This window comes from Dioscorea cayenensis, chromosome 19 (genome assembly GCF_009730915.1).
Source record: "Dioscorea cayenensis subsp. rotundata cultivar TDr96_F1 chromosome 19, TDr96_F1_v2_PseudoChromosome.rev07_lg8_w22 25.fasta, whole genome shotgun sequence".
Lineage (NCBI taxonomy): Eukaryota > Viridiplantae > Streptophyta > Magnoliopsida > Dioscoreales > Dioscoreaceae > Dioscorea > Dioscorea cayenensis.
The window spans coordinates 16,232,670-16,251,783 of NC_052489.1; positions in this window are offsets into that span (position 1 = coordinate 16,232,670).

The window sequence follows — 19,114 nt, forward strand, 5'->3', positions numbered from 1 at the left end:
ACTTTGAGGGCGAGCGCTTGGTTAGAGAAGGCAAGAGAGTTCGAGAGAACATAGCTAAGAGAAGAAGCTTGGAGGCGGGGACGACCCATCCAAGAAGAGTAGGAGTGAGGGTTCCTCCAAGGGCAATTCTGCTCCAGGCCCCACTAGACGTCCACTATCTCAGAGTGGTTATCAGCAGAGACTTACACGTTCTGATAGCACTCCTAGTGTTAGAGGCCCAGAAGCTAGTAACAGGTGCAAGAATTGTGGAAAGCCGCATAAAGGACAGTGTCAGACACCTCGCAAGTGCTTCCATTGCGGTCAAACCCGGACATTTGAGGTCGACGATGTCCGAGTTGGGACGGGGTGGATCTACACCATCATCTCGGGGACCGTCCCCAGCCGCTCGAGAGGTTCTCAACCCAGTAGCATCTTCCCCGGCCATTACCAAGTCGGGAGCGCTAGCAACACTTCACAGCCAGGTGCCCATTGACCTCAGACCAGAGCTCACACCCGAGTGTTTGCCATGACCGAGGAAGAGGCTGAGTGTAGGCCTAATGTGATCGCAGGTACACTATCCATCTTCTAGCATGATGCTTTTGCATTGATTGATTCTGGGTCAGAGCGTTCTTTTGTTAGTACTGCATTTGCATGTCACATGAATAGTGACCTTTCCCCCTTGGGTGGTGAGTTAGTGATACAAACTCCTTTAGGTGAAGAGGTAGTAAGGAGTTTGGTGTACAGGGAGTGTCCTGTGCTAATTAATGGACTTGTCTTGAAGGCAGACTTAATACCTTTGGAGATCAAAGATTTTGATGCTATTCTTGGCATGGATTGGTTGGATAGACATCATGCTTCCATTGATTGTTTCAAGAAGGAAGTTTCTTTTCATGTGTCTTCAGGACCCGCAGTGGTGTTAAAGGGTGTGAGAAGGACTTTGCCTTCATGTTTAATTTCATCCATGGAAGCTAGAAGATTGTTGGGCAAGGGTTGCCCAATGATTTTTTAGCTCATGTGGTAGATACAAGAGTTAAGGAGCCAGCTTTTAGAAGAGATGCTGGTGGTGAGTGAGTTTCGAGGATGTTTTTTTCCCGAAGACTTACCGAGTTTACCACCGGATAGAGAAATGGAGTTTGCTATAGATTTACTCACCGGGATGCGGCTCCTATTTCTATACCACCTTATCGGATGGCACCAAAGTAGAGCTAAGAGAATTGAAGACTCAATTGCAAGATCTTGTAGACAAGGGTTTTATTCGACCAAGTGTATCACCCATTGGGTGCACCAGTCTCTTTGTAAAGAAGAAGGATGGATCTTTGAGGTTGTGCATAGATTACGAGGCAATTAAATCGGGTGACAATCAAGAACAAGTACCCATTGCCAAGGATTGATGATTTATTTGATCAATTGAAGGGAGCAAAGGTGTTCTCTAAAATTGATTTGCGGTCTGGGTATCATCGGTTGAAGATTAAGTCGAGGATGTCCCAAAAGACAGACTTTTCGGACCCGTTATGGCCATTATGAGTTTTTTTGGTGATGCCATTTGGTTTGACTAATGCTCCCTGCAGCTTTTTATGGATTTGATGAACAGTGGTGTTCAGGGCCTTATTTAGACAAGTTTGTCATTGTGTTTATTGATGATATTTTTGGTCTATTCACCTTCAAATGAGGAGCATGCTCTACATCTTAGGATTGTTTTTGCAAACTCTTCGGGAGAAGAAATTATATGCTAAATTCTCCAAGTGCGAGTTTTTGGCTCTATGAAGTTGGATTTCTTGGACATGTGGTGTCAGGAGAAGGGATATTTGTGGATCCAAAGAAAGTTGAAGCCATTGTAAAGTGGGAAAGGCCGAAGAATGTTACCGAAGTTCGAAGTTTTTCTTGGACTTCATGGGTTATTATAGAAGATTTGTGGAAGGATTTTTCTTCAATTGCCTTGCCATTATCAAAGTTAACTCGTAAGGAAGTGAAGTTTTTCTTGGAATGATGAGTGTGAAAAGAGCTTTCAAACATTGAAGGACCGCTTGACATCGACTCCGATGCTTACTTTGCCGGAAAAGTGGGAAAGAGTTTGTAGTCTACGATGATGCTTCTCTCGCAAGGTTTAGGGTTGTGTGTTGATGCAAGAGGGAAAAGTGGTGGCCCTATGCCTCTAGGCGAGTTAAAGCGACATGAGTTGAATTATCCCACCCATGATTTGGAGTTAGCGTGGTGGTCTTTTCTTTGAAGATTTGGAGGCATTATCTTTTTGGAGAAAGCGTGTCGGATTTTTCTGAGACCATAAAAAGCTTGAAGTATCTTTTTTTACTCGGAAGGAATTGAACTTGAGGCAGCGACGATGGTTGGAATTAATAAAGGATTATGATTTGATCATAGACTATCATCCGGGGAAAAGCAAATGTGGTTGCCGATGCTTTTGAGTAGGAAGTCTACTCAAGATCTTCTTTGAGGGTGTCCTATGTGCAACTTCTTTCAGACAATGAAGTGCTTGAGATTAGACCTTAACATTGAAGATATCTGGAGCATTAGTAGCCGACTTCATAGTAAGACCATCACCGTTGGATCGTATTAAGGAGCTTGGGTACTCGATGAAAAGTTGATACAAGAGATGCGAGAGGTTACATACTGGAAGAGACTAGTGAGTTCGGGATCGAGAGAAGATGGAATCCTAGAGTTTCGAGGACGTGTTTGTGTTCCGGCAGATTTAGAGCTCAAGAAAGCTATTTTGGAAGAAGCTCATTCTTCAGCTTATGCAGTTCATCCTGGAAGTACCAAGATGTACAGAACAATCAAGGAGAATTATTGGTGGCCAGGAATGAAGAAAGAGATAGCAGAGTTTGTGGCTAAGTGCCTAGTGTGCCAACAAGTCAAGGCGAGCATCAAAGACCTTCGAGATTGTTGCAACCTCTTCCAATCCCGTAATGGAAGTGGGAGCATATAACGATGGATTTTGTGGTAGGTTTACCACGAACAACTCGAGGTTTTGATGCAGTGTGGGTGATAGTTGATAGATTGACAAAGTCAGCACATTTCTTAGCAGTGCATACTAAGTATTCCTTGGAGAAATTGGCAAAGTTGTACATAGATGAGATAGTGAAATTGCATGGAGTACCAGTTTCGATAGTTTCAGATCGAGACCCCTAGATTTACCTCTCGCTTTTTGGCCAAGATTTCGTGGAGGCTCTAGGTACAACTTTAAAGTTTAGTCATCGCTTATCATCCCTCGACATGATGGTCAATCGAAAAGAACCATTCGGACCCTTGAAGACATGTTAAGAGCTTGTGTTATAGATTTTCAAGGAAGTTGGGATCAACACCTAGCATTGGTGGAGTTTGCCTACAATAATAGCTTTCAAGCAAGCATTGGTATGGCTCCATATGAAGCCTTGTATGGAAGGAAGTGTAGGACTTCTCTTTGTTGGGATGAAGTGGGAGAAAGGAAGCTTCAAAGTGTGGAATTAATTGACCGAACTATTGAGAAAGTGAAAGTGATTAGAGATAGATTGAAAGTAGCTCAGATAGGCAAAAAGAGTTATGCTAACAATCGAAGGAGATTCTTGGAGTTTGAAGTTGGTGATAGAGTATTTTTTGAAAAATTTCTCCATGGAAAGGGGTAATTCGGTTTTCGAGGTAGGGGAAAGTTGAATCCCCGATATATAGGTCCATTTTTGATTTTTAGAGAGAATTGGACCGGTAGCCTATCGATTAGAATTACCACCGAGTTGGAAAAAGATTCACAATGTGTTTCATGTCTCCGTGTTGAAGAAGTATATCCCTGACTCTTCTCATTGTCTTGAAACACCACCGATGGAGTTAAGAGAAGATTTGAAGTTTGAGGTGCAACCGGGTGAAGATTTTTGGATCACCAAGTGAAAAAAATCTTCGAAGAAAGAACATACCTATGGTAAAAGTACTTTGGAGGAATGATGTTGTAGAAGAAATAACTTGGGAACCAGAAGAAGCAATGATGAGTAAATATCCTTTGTTGTTTGAAACTAAAGGTATGCTAAATTTCGAGGCCGAAATTTCTTTAAGGGGGGTAGGATGTGGGAGTCTGACTTTTCTTTACTTTGCTCATGTTTTGCCTCTTGAGTTTAACTTGTTGTTTAAGTATTTTGAGTGTTCTTTTGTGTTAGGACCTTAGTTAAGGTTTTTGGGAGGTTAAGGTGGAGGAGAACACTTAAAAAGAGCTCACCTGAAAGCCTCACGGCCTTCATGCGGGCGCATGGAAGCCCGTGAGGATTTCAGGAAAAATACTCAATTTTTGGGCTGTTTTTGGGCTGGGCTGTGAGCCTCACGGCCTCCATGCGGGCGCATGGAGCCCGTGAGGGTTTCAGAAAATGGTCTCACGGCCTCCCTTGCGCCCGCAAGGCAGCCCGTGAGCCATGGCATATATATATGGTTTCTTGGAGATTCTAGAGCCTTCTTGAGATCTTTTTTTTCTCTTCTTCTTCATTCTCCTCCCATTTCCTTCATTCCTTATCTTCAAAACACTCATTTTTGATCCCCAAAAACAAAGGAAGAAGTGGAGATTTCATCTCCTTCCATCAAGAAGAGTTCGATTAGGGTTTAGAGAGGAATCGGTGAGTTTGATTCTTTTCTTTCTTCTTCATCTTTTCTCCTCTCTTTCCTTGTGAGTTTATTTTTCATTATATGGTGTAAAAATCTTGTATTTTTCCATGGATTCAAAGTTTAGAATCATTTTTAGAGTTGTAAAATCAAAAGATTCAATGAGAATGAGAGAGATCTTTCAACTTCTAGGTTCGGGTTACTGTAGCACCGAACAAAGTTAAGTCCTTTTGTTCTTTTTGTTGATTTTGAGGATTTTAAAGGTTTCATTCTTGTTATATCTTCTTATTAGAGTGCTTAGAAAACTATAGAAGCAATTTACTCCTATTTTAAGCACATTTTCCTTCTTTTTAATTGGTTGTAGAATTGTTGTTGAATCTTGCTTTTGTTGGTTGTTTAACGGCTTCTAGGAGGAGAAGCTTCAAGCAAAGGAAAAGAGATTATAGACAAGTAACCTTGGAGGGTGTTAGCTCGCCAAGTTTGTGAGTGGGATTTACTAAATTATGGACTATAAATCATGCATGCTTATAATACTAAATTTGCTTATTTCTGAAGGATAAACTCCTTGTTGCCAATAAAACTCTTGAAATATTTTCAGTGTGATTTTGGAAATTATGATGAACTATACTTTGGCTTTTTCCATGATTATTGGAAAGATTCAATACATTATTTGTGATCTAGAAAACCCTATACTTTTATAATATATGATTTCAAGTTTTTGTGTTTTTCACGGGACTTGATGTTCTTGTTGGGATGTTCATAAAAGCTTATGCGAACCAAAAATGATTTCATTGTGATGATGATACATTTGAACTATATTTTTCAAAGAAGGTTTTTGTATGATATTCTTGATGAAATTGGTTTATTGGAATTATTTTTGAACAAGTCATTCACTCTTGGGATGAGACTATTATTTGTGAATATTTGTGATCTCATGGTTAGACTTTTTGCTTTCCTTTTTGGTATGTATATTAAGCCTAAGGGCCAGAATGATATTTATCCGTATTAATGACTCTTGTTCATGAATTGTAAATATAGTCCTGAATAAGGACACTTTTTTTATGTTGCTATAAATCTTGGGATTTTGCTATGCAAACACCCGTGGGGTCTTGAACATATCCATGGAAATGGTGGGCTACGGCCTTCATGTTCTTGACGGGGTGGTTTTGATGGTGACAGTACTTGCTGCAGAAGAGTGTGGATGGTTTCCATGGGCCGACCTGTATAGAGGTGGCATGGAATACTGTCAAACCGGTTATGCCATTTCAGGTGGGAGCGCAGAGCCCTGACTTGGATATAGTTGGGTTGTTCGGAGTCACCACACGAACTTCCCAGCGGCCAACGCCAAGATATGTGCATCTTGGTGGCTCCTGACCTAACCGCGGCCACGGTTAGCGAGGGAGGGTTTTCGAGGCTATTTAAAATATACTTGTTTATTTTCATCGATGATTTATACATTTTTGAATTATGAGTTACTAAGCCAAAGTATAAACTTGGATTTCTTACTCATATGGATTTTGTGATGATTTAAAATAGTTTTATCGAGCATTTCATTGTTGTAAATTTTATATCTTAATTTATACTTGACAGTCAAAGTATATTGAAATATTTTTTTTTTACCTTTTACTTTAATATATTATGTATGGGATATAGCTCCATGTTTAGCCACTCAACGAGTAACCTAGTTACTCATCCCCTCTTTATTTTTTTCCCTCCCCGTGTGACAGACAGAGCAGGGATAGAAGCGTGAAGTGCTTGGCGAGTAGTTGTATTTTTCTTAAGTCGTGTATGAAGCTTATATATTTTTGGCATGTAGTTGATGGATCCACTAGGATGTTACCAACCCTAATATTAATATGTATCTTTCTTCTTTGATACTTTTTTATATATGTTGGTTAGCTTTTATGTTGTGTATGAGATGTATACTCTCTAAGTGAATGGTTGTTGTCATGATTTAAATTAAAGTGATGGGTTGTGTAGGAGCATTTGGGTATATTGGATTGCTAGAATGTTTATTATTGTTATAGTTGTTTTGTACAGGAAACAGGTTAGCCTTACGGTGATCTAGGGGTGAGTTAGTGTTGGACCTCCCTTGGGTTATCGTGGCGGTATGTCATGAGTGGGACCCGCGAGACGGGGCGTGACATACTATATGTACATTCGATGATGTAGCATCAGACAATTCATTTGGGGCACATACTAGAGAGTATCTGCTCCACCAGGGCCAGTATATCAGAGTTGTTGCCATCTTCTCAGGCCCGTACATTACCAGACACATCATGGGCATTGGTTTGTTGGACCCCAAACGTGTGGCTGAGAAGACGATTGTTCCTTCACCGCTTGGCCTGGATACCATGAGATTGATGGGGTTAGTGCGCTGATATAGGCCTAGAGTGTATATAATGGGCACACCTACCCCCGAGATAGTTGAGGGAGAGAATGACGCTGCCGAGGGGTCTTAGCCAGCACAGGAGCCTCAGCCAGAGCATATAGAGGCCGAGGTATCCCCTATAGCATAGGAGCCCCGACAGTGTGCATGTTCTCCCCATCTCAAGCCTATGATCGCTTTGAAAGGCTTGAGAGTGCTATAGGGGTGTTACGAACAGAGATTACAGAGGTTTGACTGACACAAGCCGCGCAGCATACCGAGGTGATAGCATGTCTCGACATCCTACAGCTCATTCTTTTCTACTATGTTATCAGACCCTTCACCTTCTATTTTCAGCTTAATTTGACTATTCTTGCACAAGGTCTTTTCCCCTTATACGAATTCTTTATTCAATGTCTGGATTTTCTTCAACCAATGTAGAAGGGTTTCCTCGGGTCATAGGAGCTGCAACTAAATAAACGGAAACAAATTAGAACGATGGAAGAATAAGAAAGTGTGAAATAGAATAAGTGATGAATAGCTAGAATGTCAAAGTGCAAAGTGTTTTCAAAATGCATATTCCCCTACAATGGCGCTAAAAACTTGACAACGCCCTTTTGCGTGTGAACTGCAAGTGTACGGGTTTGTTGAAGTAATAATACCCTAGTGAGTGGGTAGTCGTATCCATAGAGAATAGTGATCAGAAACACAAAAATTACAATTGAACTAGAATAAAAATGAATCGATAGTGGTGTGAACAAAATCAATGAAAATAGAAATAAGGTATGAAGAAGGAGGCACAAAGAAAAGGTAGGAGAGGTAATCAAAAGAAATTGGGGCACCCGGACATTGCTCACCCTAGGACTATTGTTTCAAGTGCAAGACCAACCATTATGTTTCTCAACTAATGCTTAATGAGTCATGGAAATCCTCAAAAACATGGTCCTAAACCTAAGGTCAACCGTGACTAACCCTACACTATGCACTGGTGGAGAAATCGCTCAATCTTGACTCCTCATACTGTCTAGGGTTGCTTAAACTTGTAGGGACTCCAAGTGATAAACCCTATTCCCTAATATAGATCTAACCCTTTGGTCCAGGCGAAAAATCCCTAGTCATAATTAAGCCCCAGATACTAAGGATTACTTCAATGCTTCACTCTTTTGCTTGAGCAACTGAGCCCTAGTGGAGTTCGTCTCTTAGCACTTCACTCTATTGTGACCGCAAAGAACTCATGGAATGTGGAGGTAGGATAAATCACACCGTAGGGGAAAGGGAACATTTTGCTACCTCTGACTCACCCTCTCAACCCTCTCCAATCTAGCATAGTCTAACCCTCATGGAGTATCCACATAGGTTACTAAGATAAATTCTCAATCCTAGTGTCACTTTAAGGGAAAATCAACTCAAAAAGCATTAAAGATTGGAATATAATTGAAACATCAATTAAAAAAAAACATAATAAAAGGCCAAAGAAACAATATCATCCTAGGGTTTACAAGTTCAAGTACCCACTAGGGGTTTAGCTCTCCATGGAGCAAGATACAATCAATAATGAAATTGAAAGTAAAAACATGCAATCCATAAGTAAAATTGATAAGTGCATGTGTGTTAAGAATGCGAAGTGTTCTTTCCTTACAATGAGCATTACTTTTATCAGGTTTAAACGCTAATACATGTGTATTTGTGTTCTTTTCCGCAAGTAGGGTTGTGAGGCTATGTTTTAAGAAAAGAAGCCAAAAGTAGATCGTGAATGCACTATTTGATGAAATCTTGGAAGGAACAAACGCGAAGACACAAGTTGGGCTCAAATATACGTGAATGTGTGCCAACCTCCATGTATTCATGCAATTACAATGATTTGGAGGGGCACAAGGGCAACCACATTTCCGTATCAGGACTTGTGCATTGATAGCAAGATCTTCACCAATGAACCCGTTTATTGAAGAAGCGACGTGATCTACGGCAGAAACGTGTGCGTGTTTATGTTGTCTCGATGAAAAGTGGATTCGGGAGTGTTTTTGGAGGAGTACTGCAGCAAATCAATGTAGCAGTTACTACTCATAGCCCGCAGAAAATCAGAAATTCAGAGAATCCACACGGGCGTGTGGAAATTCCACACACCTGTGTGGAACTTCCACAGCGGTGTGTGGAACATTTACAAGGCCGTGTGGATGCCAAAACCAACCCTTTAAAAGCCGCGATTCAGCCCCGATTTCTCCATCTTTTCCCCTATCTTTTCTTCCATCTTTCCGCATCTTTGGAAGCGCCCGTGCCTAGGGTTTGGAGAGGTTTGACGGCCTTCGACACCGCGTTTCCTTCGGAAGAGAGCTATTGGGGGAGCTTTCTCGGCACAGATCCGGCAAGGTGTGCCCTATTGGGAGAGCTTTGAAGAAGACGCGACCGATCCACAAGACCTTCGACATGAACACAAGGGGGTTTTCAATCATGGATTGCATCTCTTTGCTTTTGATTTCATTATCTATTGTATTTTGCTCCATGGAGAGCTAAACCCCTAGTGAGTACTTGGATATTTGTGAACCATAGGATGTTTTCATTTCATTAAACCTTTTTATTACGCTTTCAATTAATTGATGTTTTAATTGAGTTCTAATCTTGTATGCTTGATTGAGTGAATACTACCTTAGAGTGACACTAGGGTTGAGAGTTCTTGTTAGTAACCTTTGTGAGTGAGTGACATACCACGAGAGTTAGACAAAGCTAGATTGGAGAGGATTGAGAGAGTGAGTCAAGAGGTAGCGGAGCATCCCCTTTCCCCTTTGGTGTGATTTATTCTACCTCCATTTCCTCGATCTCTTTGCGGTTATAGTAGAGTGAATGGGCTAAGGGATGATCTTCCGCTGGGGCTTTGTTGCGAGTGCAATGGAGTGAAGCGTTGAAGTGATTTTAGCATCTAGGGTTTAATTGTGGCTAGGGACCTTCTGCCTGCACCAAAGGGTTAGGTCTACATATAGGAAGAGGATTTATCACTTGGAATCCCTAGAACTCATTGCAATTCTATACGAGTGCGAGGTTGAGAGGTTATTCAATTTCTCATCCTGGACATGTATAGAGTTAGGCATGGTTGACCTTAGATTTGGGACCATATATTAAAGGATCTCCACGACTCATTAATGCATTAGTTTGAAAGCATAATAGAGGGTTTTGCACTTGAAATGATTGTCCTAGGCGAAACAATATTCCCATTTACTTGCGCCTCCTTTATCTTTTCTTATTTTCATTTGCATTGAGTTTGTTTTCACATCACTATCAACATATTTTCATTCTAGTGAAATAGCAATCTTGGTGGTTCTAAGCACTATTCCCTGTGTGTTCGACTATCCACTAACCTGGGTATTATTACTTCGACACCCGTGCACTTGCGGTTTACACGCATATTTGGTCGTGTCAAGTTTTTGGCGCCGTTGCCGGGGAATAGGCATTTTAGAGACACTTTGCACTTTGCTATTTTATCTATTTATCATTCATTCTATTTCACACTTTCTTATTCTTCCATCATTCTCATTTGTCTTCTTTTGTCATGACTTACTTTTTCTTGCAAGGAGTTTACATAATGATTGATCCGCTCATTGCTCTGTATTTTCGAGTTGAAGCTCTGAGTGAACAAGTTGATAGAATTATTGCTTCACAACAACAGAGCATTCCTTGTTGCAACACAAATCATCCAATTGAAAAGGGCTACCCAAACTTCTTGTTAAATAGTATTGCACAATATTAGGAAGCACCTCAAGAGGAATATCAAAAGGGTGAGATACTCGGAAAGGATGCACTTAAATTGCAAAAAGTATTAGCTAATTTTATGGAAGCAACCGATGTCTGTGTCCAAAATATTGAGACCATACTAAGATGTCATGAAGCCTCCTTTAAAATCCTTGAGCATCAATTAGGTGGGATACTTGCCACACTCCCCAAGGAACAACAAGTATTTGAGAAAGCAATTCAAGTTCATTAATGAAATGATGTGATAGTAAACGACAATGAAGAAGTTGGGCAAATTGAGTACATTGGTGCAGAACATGAAAAGGAAAAAAGCTGAATACCAATTTGAGATTTTGCAGTGTGTTAATGAAGATTGTACTTGTGAGAGAGAAAATTTTCAAGAGGATTTGCTAGTGTCATGTCCCTTTCAAGCTGAAAAATACACAAGAAGAAGTAAATCCTAAGGTAATGGAACAAGCACCTCTCTTTGGGATTGATCAATTCACAAATTACAAGAAAGAGATTTTGGGTTTGGAAGAAGACGTGGGTAGGAGATTGAAGCCATCCAATGACCCACCTATGCGAAGCTTGGACAATTCCCAACCCAAATTGTTTCCCTGGAGGCCAAAGGTAAGATGGTTGGACTCTCCAACAAATATTCCACCCCGGCAAGTAGATTTTTGGTTTAAAGGAAGTAGCTATGCAATGTCTAGTGGGGAGGAATACACTTTTTTCAAGCCTCCATAAGGTAAGCAAGGGATACGTCAAGCTAAGTGATGTAAAACAAGCGCTACTTGGGAGGCAACCCAAGTTTTTAATGTTTTTCTACTTTTTAGTTAGTCTTTGCATGAATAAGGCCTTGAGTTTTGGTGTCTTGATTCTTAGATGCTTTTGCTATGATTTCCTTGTGGACATTGTGGTGTTATCATGTGCCTAATCGTGTATGGCGAAGAATCTTGGTCGTTTGAGCGTGTTTTTCATGTTTCTCTGGTTAAAATTGCATTGTTAAGCAGGCTCTGAGTGTATATTTTTGTTCAGGAATTTTCAGCAGAGCCTGCAAAGTTTTCTAAGTGTTCAGAGAAAAAACACGCATGTGTGAAATTTTCACACTGGCGTGCGTTTTCGTTCAGAGCTCATCCAGAGACGGCACAGGGGCGTGGACTCGCCCCTGTGAGCAACCTTGTGATGGTCCACACCCTTGCGGAATTTTCGCACGGGCATGTGTTTCTCTGCAGAAAATTTATCCTCCATCTCTAGAAGACACAGGGGTGTGTGTCTGTCCCTGTGAATTGCTCAATCAGGATCCACGCCCATGTGGAATTGTCGCACGGGCATGTGAAACACTTAGAGAATTTTCTCGGTTGGACAGAGAGCCACAGGGATGTGCGTCTGCCCCTGTAGGTCTCTCCTGGGGAGTCACACGGGCGTGGATAATTTCCACACGCCCATGTGGATGCACAAAAAACTCAAGAGCCCCGAGTTTTCTTTAAAATCTTTTCGGTTTTCTTCATCTTTACACTCCTAATCACTCAGAAAACACCCTTGCACTCTCCTAACCTCTCACCGTCGTTTTAAAGGGTTATTACTTGAGTTTTCCGACCATTTTCTAGTCTCTCGTTCTCATTTTGTAGGTAAGCTTCTCTTTCTCTTTTTTTTCACCCAATCTTCATTTATTTTCCAGCACCAGCATCATCTTCACAAGCAGCGGCAACAGATGCACCAGCAATTGATACCTACACTTGAGGCGTCTTTATCTTCTCTGTTCTTATTTTTTGCATTTTATTTTTGCATTTTATTTTGGACTTGCGTGCTTAGAAAGGATCTTCCTTCTGAGTTTATCTTTTAGGTTTGTCTCGAGTTGTACTTCATTGCACTATTTTTTTAATATACTCAAGTTATTTTTGTTTATTGAGCATCACTGAACCCTCTTGTGCATGTGTGTAGATGGTCTTGTCAGTATAGAAATTAAGGATTAGTCATAGACACGGTCAATGTGTTTTACACTTGGCCGTGGGTGCTTTACAACGCATTGGAATTTAACTCCCAAGGATTTATCTCCATCAAACGCACCACTAAGAGTCAGCGGAGTATTGTTTCAATTGCCCACTCCCACATGTGTTCTAAATTGTATTACTTTTATTGTGCTTGCATGTGTACATTGAGGGCAATACACATCTTAAGTGTGGGGGGAGTTCACATTGCACATGTCTTTTACACAAGTTTTGATTGACATACATGCTCACGCAGCCAATGGCGGTTCACCTTAGTTGCAATGAATGTATTCTTGAGCTTAGAGGAATTTTTAACATTGAATGTTTTCATGCTCTAGTTCTTGCTTGAATTTCTAGAAATTTTTGCCCGATTGACACTTATTGCACTACTCGCTCATTAAACTCTTTTGGAAACTCAAGTTTGATGTTAAAGGGACTAGTTATAGTTGTTTCTTTTGTTAATTGTTAAAAAAACAAAAAAAAATGGAAAAATGAAAAGAAAGAACAAAATAGTTTTGTTATTTAGTTGTGCTTGTTGGGTGGAAAGAGCTACCACCTATGATGTATGAACCTACTCTCATAAGTCAGATACTAGTTATGCCCTAATGAGAGAAAGAGCTATCTCATAGGATAATTGAAAGCTACCACTCCTGTAGAAAGAGCTACCACCTCAAAAGCGTGAAAGCCACTTTACCGGCCGCTTTGGAAAGGGCTATCTTAGAGGATGTGTGAAGCTACTACCACCTTTGAAATTTTTGTTACTTTTCGTAGATATATAAGTCCCTTATACTTAGAACTTTGAGGAGTATACTGACACGTCTGTATATCGTGTAAACCGCAAGTGCAACGGTGTCGAAGTAATAATCCCAGATGAGTGGGTATCGTACCGACAGAAAGTAGGGAATAAAGACACTTGAGTTGTTTCTTAACTAATGTGGAAGATGAATAGTGATAAGTGTGGCGAAATATGAAATAACAAAAATAAAACAACAAGATAGAATGCTTAAGTAAAGGAGAAGGTAAGGCAATCGATAGAGATATGGTACCCAGATATTGATCCGGCTAGTACAATCGTTTCAATTGCAAGAACCCTCTATTATACTTCCTAATTGATGCAACAATGAATCGTGGAAATCCTTAATTACATGATCCCAAATCTAAGGTCAACCATGCCTAACTCTATACATGTCCCAGAGGAAAGATTGAATAACCTCTCAACCTCGCACTCACATAGAATTGCATTGAGCTCTAGGGATTCCAAATGATAAACCCTATTCCTATGTATAGACCTAACCCTTTTGTCCAGGTGAAAGATCCCTAGCCACAATTAAGCCCTAGATGCTAAAATCACTTCAACGCTTCACTGCGTTGCACTCACAACTAAGCCCCAGCGGAAGGTCATCCCTTAGCCCATTCACTCTACTATGGCCGCAAAGAACTCTTGGAATGTGGAGATAGGATAGATCACATCGGAGGGGAAAGGGGACACTCCGCTACCTCTCGACTCACCCTCTCAACCCTCTCCAATCTAGCTTTGTCTAACTCTCATGGTGTGTCACTCACTCACAAGAGTTTCCAAGAAGAACTACCAATCCTAGTGTCACTCTAGGGGAGCAATCATATAATCAAGTCTACAAGATTGGAACTAACAATAAACATCAATTAATTGAAAGCATAATAAAGTGGTTCAATGAAACAAATACATCCTAGGGTTCACAAATACCCAAGTACCAACTAGGGGTTTAGCTCTCCATGGAGCTAGATACAATCAATGAAATCAAATGTAAAAACAAAGCATCCATAGAAAACCTCCCCATTAGTCGTGGTGATGGTCTTGTTGAGAGTCCACTACTTGTCACAAGGGTCCCTTTGTCCAGCCTAGGATACACCTCGCCGGATCGGTGCCGACATAAGCTCTCCCACTAACCTTCTTCCAAATGGCGCGTAATGTCAGAGCCGTAGAACCTCTCCAAAGCCCTAGCCAATACCTCACAAAACCCTAGCCTCCGCCTTCTCTCAAGTTGGGGAAAAGATGGAGAAAAAAATATTGAAATAAGCTTTTAAAGGGCTGGAATCGAGAATCCACACGCCTGTGTGAGCGCCCCTTTGGATTTTTCACACGGGCGTGTGGAATTTCAACACACCTGTGTGGATTCTTTGTATTCCTGTTTTCTTGGCCGGTTGTGAACAGTATTGGTTCAGTATTCTTTCTACAGTTTTTGGTACAGTACCCTACTACAGTATCGGCCCGAAATACTCCCGAATCTATGCTTTCATCGAGGTAACGCAAACGGACACACGTTTACGTCGTGTATCGCTTTGGTTCTATATGCACAAGTTGGAATGCTTGATTGTGACTGCCCTTGTGCCACTCCAAATAGTTGTGCTAACTCGAATACGAGGAAGTTGGCACACATTCCCACATCTCGAACCCGACCTATGTCTTCACATTTGAACCTTAGCAAGATTTCCTCCAAATTGGTGCATTACGACCCACATTGGCTTCTTTCTCTCATAATCGGCCTCACAACCCTACCTGCATGAAAGTAACATAAATACACACATATTAGCGTTAAAACCCGAGAAAAGTAATGCTCAACACAAGGAAAGAACACTTTGTATTCTTATCGCACAAGCACTTATCAAACTCCCCCACACTTAAGCTTTTGCTTGGTCTCAAGCAGAAATTAAAGCATTAAAGGATAGAGGAAGGAAATATTGGAAGTGCTTGACCTTAGGTTCACCAAAGCATACAAAGTGAGCATTCTACAAGTAAGGGAAATTTCAACACTTAATACGAAAAATCAATGTTCTAGCTAAAAACATGAATCAAAAAGGACGGCAAACCCAAAATTATGTAAGTGTGTGCACTCACTAAAAACAACCAAAAGTATACTCCTCAATGCTCTAAGTACAAGGAACTTATTTATCTACAAAAAAAAATAACAAAATTTTTCAAAGGTGGTAGTAGCTTCACACATCCTTTAAGGTAGCCCTTTCCCAAGCGGCCGCTAAGGTGGCTTTCACACTTTCGAGGTGGTAGCTCTTTCAACAGGAGTGGTAGCTTTCACTCATCCTATGAGATAGCTCTTTCTCTCATTAGGGCATAACTAGTATCCGACTTATTAGAGTAGCTTCATACATCATAGGTGGTAGCTCTTTCCACCCAACAAGCACAACTAAACAACAAAACTATTTTGTTCTTTCTTTTCATTTTTCCATTTTTTTCAGAATTAACACAAGAAATAACTATAACTAGTCCCTTATACATCAAACATGAGTTTCCAAAACAGTTCAAAGAGTGAGTAGTGCAACAAGTGTCAATCGGGCAAAAATTCCTAGAAATTCAAGCAAAAACTAGAGCATGAAAACATCCAATGTTAAAAATTCTCCTAAACTCAAGAATACAATCAATGCAACTAAGGTGAACCACCATTGGCTATGTGAACATGTATATCAATCAAGACTACTATAAAAGAGATGCGTGTACTATGAAACTCCCCCCCCACACACTTAAGTTGTACATTGTCCCAAATGTACACATGCAAGCTCATTCATAATGTAAATCAATTAAATTAAGATGTGGGAGAAGCAATCAAAACAATACTCCCCTGACTCCTAGTGTTGCATTTGATGGAGCTAAGTCCTTGAGAGTGTTGTTCCAACCGGTTGTGAAGCCACACGGCCAAGTGCCGAAACACCTTGGCCGTGCCCATGACAAAGTCTCAATTCCCATGATGACAAGACCATTTGCACGCATACACGAGGGGGTTCAGTGAAGCTCAATAAAAACAAACATAACTCGAGTATATAAAAGATAAGACAATGAATATAACTCGAGATACAAAATGAAAATAAACTCAGAAGGATAGTCCTTTTTGAGTATACAAGTCCAAATAAAATGCTGAAGTAAAAGATGAGGAAAATAAAATCAAGTATTGATGTCGTCCTCTAGCTCTGCTGCTCTTGCTGCTGGTGCTAGATCAAAGGGTGCTGGTGGAGGTGGTGAAGGAGATGCTGGAGGGGTTGGGGGTCTGCTTCCCAATAGTTATCGTAAGACGTCGAAATGGGCCATCATATCGATATATTGTGCTGACTGTATCGACCGCATCTCGATGATCTCAGACCGTAATACACTCACAGTGCTCTCGAGCCTCTCTATACGATCATAGGCTCCTAAAAGGGTACCTAGGCACCTTGAGGTCTCGGTCGCCGTTGGCGCGGAACCCTCCGCTGCATCCCTGCCGCCCTCGGTGCTCTCAGTGGTGGAAGTGGCTAAAATGTATGCTCCAGGCCTATATCTGTGCATTACTCCCATCATCCTGAGAGTATCGAGTCCAAGCGGAGAGGGAATAATTGTTTGATCGGTATCCCAAAGAGCATCACCGAGACCCATCCTGAGAATAAGTCTAGTAATGTAGGGACCAACAAATAATACTCCTACTCTCCCGTTCTGGCCCTGGTATCGCATGTAATCTGCCACAACATGCCCCAGATGAATAGGCATGGACCTAGCCATGGAATATAGATAAAGTAAACTCTGTCCGCTCAGAGTACTAGTGTTATCACCTCAGGCATCCACAGATCTGCTAATGACAGCGAATAAATTTCTGTAGCTCAGTCAAGACAGACATGTGGCCTTCGATACTCCAAGTTCATGCTACCCCTGTCCGCACAAGACCTGGTAAGCCTGCTGTGGGCTCAAGGTGCCAAGGTAATCTGTTGGCAAGTGACTATACTCCTCGGTTTCTGTGTATGTCTAGTCATACAAGCCCATGCGAACCAAAAATTCCGTGACACTCATGGCAAATTGACGTCCAAATGCTCTAAACTGTATGCCATCAGTGATGTCAAAATTCCCATACTGTTGCATAAACTTAAAAGATGCCAGCACCTCCAATGTCAGTGGCCAGAAAACTGGCTCCCGTATAGACAATAATCTTCGCCAGCTTCCCACGGGGGCCAGCGTGTTAAGTTTGCTGACTAACTCATCACCCCGCTGGACCCTAGACAGCACGCTCAAGTCCATGAACCGGAATTGGCCAAACCTAAGTCTTGATAACCATTCAAAACGAGCCCGATGATCATGATTCAAGAACTCAATATGTACAAACTCGGGTATAGGTTCTCTAGGGCGCTTCCCTTCTTGCCTCCTCGAGTGCGGAGCCATTCATGTGATAAATGATTAAGAAATGATCAAATAAACTCATAAACAACATACTGCAAAATTCCACAAGAACCTGTGGAAATTACCCATGCCCGTGTGGATCTGCAAGGTGTGAAAACCACACGGTTGTGCACCAATTCTCCAAAAAATCAACTTAAAACCGCCCCTAAGGGCTTCCAAAAACTCAAGATCCTCAATCCAAAAAAAATAGGATTTACGAAGAAAAGAGGATAAGAAGGGTTACCGATGAAATAGATGATAGTACTTCGAAAATCGGCACGAAATATTAAGAAAAATCCTCCAAAATAATGGTGAAGGGCCAGGAAGTTGATCATGAGTGGTTTTCGGGTGATTGGAGATGAAGAAGAAAAGAATCCACAAAGATTTTTAAAGAAAAACTCGCGTCTCTTGGAATTTTGCACATCCACACGGGCGTGAGGAAATTACCCATGCCCGTGCGCCTTCACAGGAAAACTTCACAGGGGTAGGGGCACGCCCCTATGTGCTCTCAGGATAACACTCACTGCCTCTGAATGCAAATACACCGGCATATGAGAAATAACCACGCCCGTGCGCCCGACCCACAGGGGTAGCTGCACGCCCCTGTGGCTGCTCTGGACATCCGTGAAAATTTTCTAAGTGTTCCGCACGCCCGTGTGGAAATTCCTCTTGGGCGTGGGTATTCACAAGCCCAACTCACAGGGGCAAGAGCACGCCCCTGTGACTTCTCGGGATGAAGAGAGCTTCTCTGAAGAGATTCGCACGGACGTGCGGAAATTAACCACACCCATGAGATTTTCACAAGGTTGCCCACAGGGGCGAGTCCATGCCCTTGTGTGCTTTCAGGAAAATCAACCAATCTCTGCAGAAATTCACACGCCCGTGCAAAAATTACCAATGGGCGTGCGACGATTCCATGGTCGTTCACAGGGTTGACTCCACGCCCCTGTGCCTTCTCTGGATGAGCTCACAATCGCCCGTGTGTTTTCTCTGGATGCCTTAGAAAACTCTACAGGCTCTGGAAAAAATTTCTGAACATGTTTACACACTCAGAGCCTGCCCCAATATGCAATTTATACCAATGAAAAACATGAGAAATAGCTCAAACGACCAAAACTTCACCAAATTCACATGAAAACACACAATGAACTTGAAAACCCACGATAAAATCATAGCAGAAATATAAAACACCAAGACACCAACACTCAACAATTTATTCAAGCAACACTAAACTACCAAATTAAGAAAACAATAAACACTTGGTTTGCCTCCCAAGAAGCACTTGTTTAACATCACTTAGCTTGACGTACCTTGTCTTAC